Raw genomic sequence first — 11,284 nt, 5'->3', positions numbered from 1 at the left:
AGTTGGGAATACAACTGACAGTAACAGTTGAGTAACCTAATGAGTAATCAACCTTTCTCAAAAATAATGCTTTGATATGTAATCGGATGTTGGGTGGGTTTTCTTGTTGTCCTGGAGTTACAGTTAAAGTCCAACACTGATAACAAAAAACTAATTACTCTAAATCTAAGTTCATCAAGCCATTTAGAGTTGGGGCTAGCCACCCCCCGGAACTGGAGAGAGGAAAAAAACGACAGTACCACCACCCACCCTAGTAGTAGTGTTAGTCACTAAGTCATGTCCGACTCTTTGCAATCCCATGGACTGTAGCCCGCTAGGCTACTCTGTCCACGGGCTTCTCCAGGTAAGAATACTGAGTGGGTTGCCATTCCCTTCTCCAAAGGATCTTCTGGACCCAGGGATCAAACATGGATCTCCTGCATTGTAGGCAGAGTCTTTACTCTCTCAGCTATAGAGAAGTCCTTAGCACCCACCCTACTCCATCCTAGTTTTAAAGGAAGAACTAACAGAAAGCCCATGGCCCTTGTAAAGAGAGCAGTTTTAACCCGTCACCATTATCAAACATCCTTTCTCTGACTGGGTTGAAGGAGGATGCTCCCCAAAGCCAAGATGGAGGTTTCAAGAGAATTACTCATAAAGTCATGGATGCCTACTAGTAAAGGAGATTGGACTTTCACTTTCTCATTGGATGTCTCCTTAGCCAGAGGCTTCCTGGACTGTTCCTTTACTATTGGAGGAGAGAAACACAAATTGAAAAGAGATGACAGAGTGAGGGACTACTAAACAGACACGGTTCCAGAAACAAACCCCAATTAAGTTCACATTTCCTAAGAGGGACAGAAGATGAATCCCACATGAAGAGAGAGAAGATGCAACTGGGAGTCCCAATCCTATTGCACCACTGCACGGTGAGAAGAAACAGGCTTAGCCATCAGAAGAATATGTTGTAGCAGCAACAGGTGGGAGAATGAAAGGAACTCCCCAGAATGTAGCCCAGAGACAGGAGATAAAAACTATGAAGATTAAATGACCTGGAGGAAAGAAACTATTTCAAGAGATCATGAATGAGAATTTTCCAGAATAGATGACATACACCAAATCTCATTATGAAGTCTTAAGGAATCCCAAACAAGAAAACTAAAAAGAAATCCACACCTTCATAGATCCCAGTGAAATTCTGAATTAACAAAGAGAAAAAATATCAAAATTAGCCAGAGAGAAAAGACTAATAGTCACTTATAAGGAATGGTTATTTAATCACTAGCCACAATTGAAGCCAGAAGGCCGTGGAATAGTATCTCTAATATTCTGAGATTCAGCGACTGTTGGCTTAGAATTCTGTATCCTCAGAAACTACATTTCAAGAATGCAAATGAAATAAAAAACTTTTTCAGGGAAATGAAAATTAAAAGATCTTTATCAATAAATCCTTAGTAAAGTAAATTCTAAAGGATTATCATTCAAGCAGGAGAAAATAATCTCAGATGTAAGATCTGAAATGCAAGAAGGAAAGATAAAGGATAAAATCCAAATTGAGTATATAAAATAATAAAGCAAGTGAATATAAAGTCTAATATCTCAAATGAAAAATAAGATATAACTAAGATATTGGACAAACATGTAAGTATAAAGAGTGGCAATCACAGATAATGTTAGGGTTCTTATATTGTTCAGGAGGAGGGTATCATCAAGATAATGTAAAACTTCTAAATTTATATGTGCCAGTTCCAAAATCACCAAGGACAGTGACTGCAGCTATGAAATTAAAAGATGCTTTCTCCTTGGAAAGAAAGCTATGAGAAACCTAGACAGAGAGACATGTTGATATAGGGCAGAAACCCAAGCAATATTGTAAAGCAATTACCCTTCAATTAAAAATAAATAAATTTTAAAAAGCAGAAGCATCACTTTGCCAACAAAGGTCCATATAGTCAAAGCTATGTTTTTTTCCAATAGTCATGTACAGATGTGAGAATTCGACCATAAAGAAGGCTGAGCGCTGAAGAATCAATGCTTTTGAACAGTGGTGCTGGAGAAGACTCTTGAGAGGGACTGTAAGGAGATCAAACCAGTCAATCCTAAAGGAAATCAACCCTGAATATTCAAGAGAAGGTCTGTTGCTGAAGCTCCAGTACTCTGGCCGCCTCAGGGAGAGCCAACTCATTGGAAAAGACCCTGATGCTGGGAAAGATTGAAGGCAGGAGGAGAAGGGGACGACAGAAGATGAGATGGTTAGATAGCATTAGTGACTCAATGGACATGAATTTAAACAAACTCTAGGAGATAGTGGAGGACAGAGGAGCCTGGTGTGCTATAGTCCATGGAGTTACAAAGAATCGGATATGTCTTACCAACTGAACAGCAACAATATATGTAAAAATATGAAACAAGGTGAAATAAAGAAACCCACTACATCAGTGAAGAAATGTTAACACCTCTTTCTCAGGAATTAATAAATTAAGCAGAAAAATTAGTAAAGATATGGAAGATTTGAATATAATAATCAACAAGCTTGGTCCAGTGGACATTTACCAAACACTACATGGCCAAACCGGAGAAAGCACATTTTTTTTTCAAGCACATAGGGAACACTTATAAAAGCTTATTATATGGTAGACCATAAGATAAGCAGAGAAAGAGGGAATACTCCTCAACTCATTGATGAGGCTGGCACAACCTTGACTTCAAACACAAATCAAAAATAGTATAAGAAAGGAAAGTTACAGTCTGTTCTCAATGAAGAATGTAGATATAGGAACCACAATCACATATCAAGAAACTGAATTTAGCAATATTTAAAAAGACTGTCATGTTTAGTTGACCCGGTAAACACAGGATTAATTTAATGTTAGAAAATTGATCAATGTAGTTTACCACATTGAGAATTTAAAGGTGAAAAATCATATGGATACATAAAATCAATCTGATAACAAAGTCAATACATACTCATGATCATAACAGTCAGCAAATTAGAAATAAAGGGATCTTCTCTTACCTGATAAAAGACATCTATCACTACTGATAGGAATTATTGCACTTAATGGTGATAAAACGAAAGGATTTCCATTAAGATCCGAAAGGTGAAGGGGCGGGGGAGACAAAGGGTCCTTCTATCACCACTTCTATTCAAATGTACTGGACATCCTAGCTAGTACAATAAAACAAGGAAAAAATTAATGTATGAATCGAAAAAAGGAAAATCTGTCATTAGAGCAGACAATGTGTTTATGTAGAAAATCTGACAAAATTTGTAATTTATGAGAGTAAAAAGTTTAGCAGGTTTCCTGAATTTTAGAAAAATATCTTCTCTACTTCTTGAGTTTTATTAATAATTTTTTGGCTTATCGTCATACTTTATAACATTTGCAGTCTATCATCTTACTTGAGTGTTAGGCATATATTTAAGAGAAGTTAATGCCTATTGCCCATTGCCAGTTCCTATTGCCAATGCCTATTGCCTAATGCCTGTTGCCAAATGTTTCCATCTTTTGAGAAAATGTTTTGTTTTAGTTTCATCAAGAATATTTCAAAGTAATATATTTCCTGAATTGTGTGTCTGAAATATTTTTCTGTTGGCTCTATACTTGAACAACATTTTAGATAGTTATAATGTTTTAGGACTCTTTTTTTTTCCCCCTTAGAAGTTTATAAGCATTGATGTATTTGCTATCTTCTAGGTTGAATATTGGAGAAGGCAATGGCACCCCACTCCAGTACTCTTGCCTGGAAAATCCCATGGATGGAGGAGCCTGGTAGGCTGCAGTCCATGGGGTCTCGAAGAGTTGGAGACGACTAAGCGACTTCACTTTCACTTTTCACTTTCATGCATTGGAGAAGGAAATGGCAACCCACTCCAGTGTTCTTGCCTGGAGAATCCCAGGGACGGGGGAGCCTGGTGGGCTGCCGTCTATGGGGTCACACAGAGTCAGACACGACTGAAGTGACTTGGCAGCAGCAGCAGGGTTGAATATTATTGCGTCAGAAGTCAACCTTGTTTTTTTCCTTGTAGGTAGTTTTGTCTTTATGTTTTACTGCCCACATGACACTTTGTTTCTGAAGTCTGGGAACTTTACTAGAATATATTCGTTCTTGCTCCTTCTATCAGCCAGGGTCCTATCATTAAAACAGACATCCTGCTAGGTATTCCAACAGAGGAGATTTAATATAGGAAACTTCACACGGCTGTCAGAGGGCTGAAAGAACAAAAGGAGAACACTGAGGGAACCCAGAGTAATACCTGTGGCAAACAACTATCACTTCTAAGACTGGAAAAAATAAAGGGAAGAGGTGATCAGAACCTAGAAGTTTAGAGAGAGGGACTTCAGTTCCTGAGGATGGGGTGCTACCTGGCTGGTGTTGCTACCTCCAGAGCTTGAAGAGACCCTGCAGAACTGAACCTCAGACCTCTGAAGAGTGTGCATTTCTGGCTGCTGCTGCTATCTCAAAGGGGCAGGACCAGTCAGTCATGGAAATACCAAAAGAAGCTGGAGACAGGAACTGATAAAGCACCTTTGCTGGTTCTGTGCTTATGGGGAGTATCATACAAAGAGAAGGAAGGATGTTCCCTCTCTCTGCCTTCTAATAGGTAGAGCCGACACGACGGAGCGACTTCACTTTGACTTTTCACTTTCATGCACTGGAGAAGGAAATGGCAACCCACTCCAGTGTTCTTGCCTGGAGAATCCCAGGGACGTGGGTGCCTGGTGGGCTGCCGTCTATGGGGTCACAGAGTTGGACATGACTGAAGCGACTTAGCAGCAGTAGCAGCAGCAACAAGAAACTGGGAAAGCTCCGGGAGTTGGTGATGGACAGGGAAGCCTGGTGTGCTGCAGCCCATGTGGTTGCAAAGAGTCAGACACAAATGAGTGACTGAACTGAACTGAACTGCACAAGAAACCAGCTTGCAAGTGAAAAATGTAGTTTGCCCCAGAATCACCAAGTAGAATATAAAAGAAGGGTATGTTTGGAGATGAGAGATTAATAACTAGCATGCTCATTCAGTATCAAAATTTCCTAGGATATGTCAGGCCATTCCCATTTGTATATTCAAAGGTTTTTAAATTTCAGCAATGTTTTCTTGATTTATGTACGTGAATTTTTTTCTTGTTGCATTGTTTCATTCTGAGGTTTTTTCCTTATGGGCTTCAGATTGGTGAAAAGAAACTGTCTCGTACACATACGATATGGCTACATTAATTCCAAGTTTTTAACCATGGCACATACAAATTTAGCAGCAGGAAAGTAACTACAGAGTGCAGGATGGGTCTGCATGGTTTTCAAAGGTCACTAACACCACCTCTACTACTAGGCCCTTAAAAGAGGAACACAGCTGCTGCTGTCCCTGTCTGCACAAGTCAGTGCCTTGCTTCATCTCAGAAGCTTAATTTCATGTTTGTAATTCAGAATGATACCAGAAAAATTGTAATAATGTCAGAGAGATAGCTTTACTTTCTTCATTCTCAAGATGACTTTAGAACCCCAAATCCCTTCTCCTAGGGTCTGAGAAAAGAAATGCAAACAACAACAAAAACATCTTGAAGATGAAAGTCATGTAGTGACTGGTTTTGAGATCCTTTCAGTTTTGGTTCTATTTAGAGCCTTTGACTTGTCCCCAGATCCTTATCTTCAGTTACTGGGTACATGAAGTTCAATTGAAGGCTATTTTATCTGTGTGCTGGTGTAACCTTTAGTTAACACAGAAACCAAAAACGAGATGTGGAAATTGCATTTTGTTCTAGGGTAATTGCTCTCCTCCATAATGATGAGTGTGGTGGGTGGATTTGTGAGCTTTCCCCGCTAGTCATGCATCCACTCTTCCTCACCCTGATATAGTCATCTTTTGTAAATTACCCTCTCAAATGGCAAGCTTCATCTGAAATTAGACACTTTACTAGAGACATGATTTGAGTAACAATTTGAAAGATTCAAAGTTTAAAGGGAATGAGATTGCGTGGGGTAGGGTAGGGGGTGAGATGACAAGCACATCAACCACAGGGAGCTGTAATGAGTTATTTATCTGAATCCGTATATTTTCTTGACCTGTTTCATCTGGTGATACTTTGGATCTGACTCCATCGATCTATATTTTAACTGCTCTTGTTTTATTGTCCTTTCCCCTTGCTTACATTTTTAGCTTTATCTTGTATGAAAATGAATTAGACCCTACCTCCCACAAGCTACCAAACTCACAGCAATCAAACTTCTTGAAATAACTCTCATAACCTGTTCATTGCTTATCCCTTTGACATGTGGACTCCATTTGTGCTGCCCCACTGAGACCACTCACTAATGTTACAGATGAACTGCTAATCATCAACCCCACTGCTGTCTCCTCCCTCTTCGTCTCCATCTCTCTCCATTTTTAACATGTTCTTCTCTTGGAGCCTCTCTCTTCTGACTTTTATGACACTGAAGTCTCTTTGTTATACTTCAGACTGCTCCTTCTCTGTATTCTGCACTGATTTTCTTTATCCTCTTGTTCCTAAATGCTTTCCAAGACTGCCACGGGTCATTAGTTTTATCCCACTTTTGAACCCTGAGTTCATCAATGTCCATGCTTTCATCTGCCAAACCCGTATCTCTTAATTCGGTGACTTCCTCAAGTTCTATTCCTATGTTCAGAGCTTCCTGTAGGACATCACTTCCTGCATAACCCAACAGCGTCTCAAACTCAACAGGGCCCAAGTTAAATTCATACATTCTCCCACAAATTATCGCTTTTCCCAAAGGTTGGAAGCCTTTGTTCCTCATTTTATCCAATCAATTGCTAAATCTGGAAGCTCTCACTTCGAGACATCTGCATCTGCCCTATTCCATTCCCACTACTCCACTCCCAATCCTCACAATCACTCATGTTGCTTTTGTAACAAGCTTCTAATTTCTCTCCCTCTACCCTTCCTTTCTTGTTCTAATCCATGACATTCAGTAAAGTCAAATTAATTTCCTAAAGCAGAGTGATGATAGCTTACTTGTTCGAAAATCTTTAATGACTCTTCACTTCCTTCTAAGTACAAATTTATTATCCCCACATTCAAGCTTCTTTGTGATCTATCCCCAACCCATTCCATGCTTGGCTTTCCCCCCCTTTATTCCTACTATACGCTATAAGACAATGGAATTACTTGCTCCTTAAATCTGTCCCCATATTCCCTATCTCCATGCCTTTGTTCATACCACCTCCCTCATCTCTGCTTGTTAAACTTTTGACCCATATTCAATATCATTTTGGATGGATGCCTTCTACCCTCTTTTGTAAAAATCTGGTTGAAAATTCTGCCAAGACCCTATCTGAAACTTCAGTTATAGCAATGATTACATTAGGCATCTAATTACAGTTTTCTGTGAACTTGGTTTACCCCCCTGCTCAGACTGGAAGCTCCATTTTTCAATTGGGTGATAGGTTGGATGGTTTCTGTGCTTTAACCAGATTCCTTTTGCCACTTGACTACTCTGTGGCCTCCATCCACCAATGGCAGTGTTCCCGGAATTGCCAGGCCAGCACCTGTCTTTGGGCAAGCTGCCCTCAGGCTACCAGAGTCACTTTGTCCACAAGGCTAGAGGGCTACCACTCTACCCTGAAGTGCGTAGGTGTTGACCAGCGGGTATCAAGCATGAGTGTATGAAAGCACAGCTACCTGACCTCAAGATGATACCATTTGGAAGGCTAACTCACACTGAGAGTTCCTCTGCAGGATCATGTTGAAGTTAACCTTTATAGGATTTTGGTTAAGGTATCACCCTGGCTTGACTGCCTCTCCTCCCCTGATCCCTAAACCCTTCGGCCTGCCTCTCAGGGTGCTGCTAGGAAACCCTAGCTAAGACAAGGAACATTTCAGAGTACCTACCTCATGCCAGGCACCATGCTAAACATGTATATAAGTGCATTTATAATTAAATTTATTTATTTTTAATTGAATTATAATTGCTCTACAGTACTCTGTTGGTTTCTGCCAAACATCAACATGAATCAGCCATAGGTATACCTAGGTCATTTCATTCGAATTTAACCCTCAAAGCCATCCTGAGAGCTAAGTACTGTTATTATTCTGAATTAACAGATGGGAAACTGAGGCTTAGAGAGTTTAAATAACTTTTTCAAGACCATATAGCTACTATATTGCAATGCCAGGAATCCAACCAAGGCTTCAGAGGCATTTCAGTCAACCAGTTTTGCTTTGCTATGCTAAATGGAAGCATCTACTCTAAGATGCTCCCCCTCCCCCACTCCACAATCACTATTTCTTAGTATTCACACCCATCTGCTCTCCTAGAGTATGAACTGAACCTAGTGATTCACCTCTAACAAACAGAATATGGTGATGAGATGATGCTTCCATGGTAGTTCCAAGATTTTGAATTCCTTCTTATCAGCATACTCTCTTGCTTGTTTCGATGAAGCAACCTGCCATGTTGGTGAGATCGATGTGACAAGGGATTCCTGGTGGCTTCCAGTCAAGAGCCAGCAAACAATTGAGGCCCTCAGTCCAAACACTTGCAAGAAACCGAATCCTGCCAACAATCACATGGGTGAGCTTGGAGGTGAATACTACCACATCTTGACTGTAGCCTATGCGAGATCCTAAGCCAGAGGGCTCAATTAAACTGTGCCTGATTTCCTGACTCACAGAAACTGGGAGATAATAAATGTGGTATTTGGGGGCTTCCCCGATGGCTCAGCAGTAAAGAATCCCCCTGTAATGCAGGAGACACAGGAGACCTGGGTTCAATCCATAGGTCGGGAAGATCCCCTGGAGAAGGAAATGGCAACCTGCTCCAGTATTCTTGCCTGGAGAATCCCACGGACAGAGGAGCCTGGCGGGCTACAGTCCATAGGGTCACAAAGTGTTGGACACGACTGAGCACACAGCACATTAAAAAAAAAAAACCCAAACCCAGCCCGAATTCAACAAAAACAACAACAACAAAAAATTGCTACCTTTAAAGCAGAGGCATACTTATTATTCTGTGTAACACTTGCTACTTCTGGCTCAGTGACTTACCAATAAAAATTCTAACCAATAATCTATCATCTCTGGTGATTTTACAATCCAATAAACTTAGCTAGGATGGTGGCCATAAACCTCTAGAAAAGCATTAACTTTCCAGTGTGATCACTACTGGGTGCCCTTAGAACCAAGTAAACAACAAATAAATTAGGAGTGAGGATTGGGTAAGGATTTTTCTTTTTATTGCCTCTAAAATAAACTTTTGGTTTTGTGCTTATTTCAATCAATCAATCAGCCAATCAGTAAGGGACAATGCAAATCGGGTACCAGCTGGCTTATTGCACAATGATGAGTAAAGTTATGTCGGGCGCCTCCCAGTCAACATCATGTTCTTTAGTGTGTGCCTCTCCCGGCCCCATTCTCCCCACCCACACTAGCACAGTTGTCATGTAAATGGACATCAGCCAAGCATGATTTCTCCAGCTCTCTATGCCTCTTGTTGCCATGGGATGACAGATTAAAACTCAGAGAAGATAGAAGTAAAATTGAAAACCACGCAGCCTTTTAACTCCCACAGCAAGAAAAGGTAATAATGGAATGAATGACACTGAACCATAGTAATCCACTCTGATGGTAGGAGTAGAAAAAGTCCAGAAGACAAAAGCAATTGCATAACGAACCACAGGGAAAAGTGCACACCTTCTCCATCCTTTTCAAACAGCAGTTGGCAGCAACTGTCCTGAGTTGTCTGAGATTGTTCTCGTTTTAGCACTGAAAGTCCTGTGTCCAGGGAAACCGCTCAGTCCCTGGCAAACCAGAATGTTTGGTCACCCTAGCAACAACAATTAATTCCCAAAGGGCTCTGCTCCCATTGATGTTTGCTTTTTAATTGGAGGGTCAATAAAAAGTTATTTTCTTAAACATTTCTTTTTTTTTTTATTTTTTTTCTTTAACTTTATTTTATTTTTAAACTTTACATAATTGTATTAGTTTTGCCAAATATCAAAATGAATCCGTTTGAAAGCTATAAATATCCTATTGGCAGAGCTTATTTTTTAAGGTAGTGTCATAAAATCTATTTCTTCCATTAAAAAGTGAAAAAGACATTGGAAAGACTTTCCTAATCTTACTCAGATGATGTATTTAAGCTGAAAGGTGGGGGATGAAATAGGGGAGAAGTTTTGGAAGACACAAAGCTTTCAAAAATATGGACTAAAAGTACATTTAAATTTATCAGTATATTATTGATTGGGGGAATAATCATTTGGCTGAATATAAAGGTACGAGTTGGGCTTCCCTGGTGGCTCAGTGGTAAATAATCTGCCCGCCAACACAGGAGACATGAGTTTGATCCCTGGATCAGGAAGATCCTCTGGAGAAGGCAATGGCTACTTACTCCAGTATTCTTGCCTGGAGAATTCCATGGACAGAGGACTGGCAGGCTACAGTCCGTGGGGTCTCTAAGAGTCAGACACAAGTTAGCGACTAAACAACAACAACAAATGTACAGTTAGTTATTTTTACCCCTAGCGATCTCGTCCTACAGTTTGCAAATCTGCTGCCTACTACAGACCCCTTGTTTGGGGAGATCTTAATAAGTGTTATATAATAAAAGAATTCCTCAGTCACATGTTTTGGAACTATAAAGGTAAGTTTCTTGACTGAAGACATTTTCTAGGCATTTGATATGTTTACAGTGACTCTCACTCAAAAAGTACATTAGAATCACCTGGGGAACTTTTAGAAATTACAGATGACTGGGCCCCACCCAGATCTAGGGAATAAGAGAAAAATATCACTCTCTGGATAGTTCAGATATTCACTTGGTTGAGATCACTGGCTAATGTACACTGTGAATCTATAAGAGTAAGAAAAATCTGAAATATATTCCAACCTGACTTATCACATAAATGTTTTTCCTTCCCTCTCTCCCTCCCTCCTTGTCCTCATCCCTCCTTTCCTTCCCTTTTTTACTCCTTCCTTCCTTCCTTTTCTTCCCTTTCTTTCCCTTTTGTTTCCTTTCCTTTTGGTTTTGGGAAATACTGATCGTATTTTTGAGGTTTAGTTTGTCTGGTCAACCATTATAAGGAGGAAAAATAAAAAAATTATAGCGATATCTGTAAATACAATTAGATTTATTTAAAAACAGGCTATTTTACACTTTCTTTATCTAACTATTTGACATGAAAATTTAGAAACATATAGGAAAGTAAGGAGAGGAGAGTAGTATGGTGAATCTCCTTACACCATCACCCAGTTCAACATATATCATCACATGGTCATCTTATTTCATCTATATCTTCAACCACTTCTCCCCTCTTTCCACCACTGGAGTTTTA

This window comes from Bos indicus, chromosome X (assembly GCF_029378745.1).
Source record: "Bos indicus isolate NIAB-ARS_2022 breed Sahiwal x Tharparkar chromosome X, NIAB-ARS_B.indTharparkar_mat_pri_1.0, whole genome shotgun sequence".
Taxonomy (NCBI): domain Eukaryota; kingdom Metazoa; phylum Chordata; class Mammalia; order Artiodactyla; family Bovidae; genus Bos; species Bos indicus.
The sequence above is the reverse complement of the archived record's forward strand: the minus strand, read 5'-3'. Positions refer to the sequence as shown.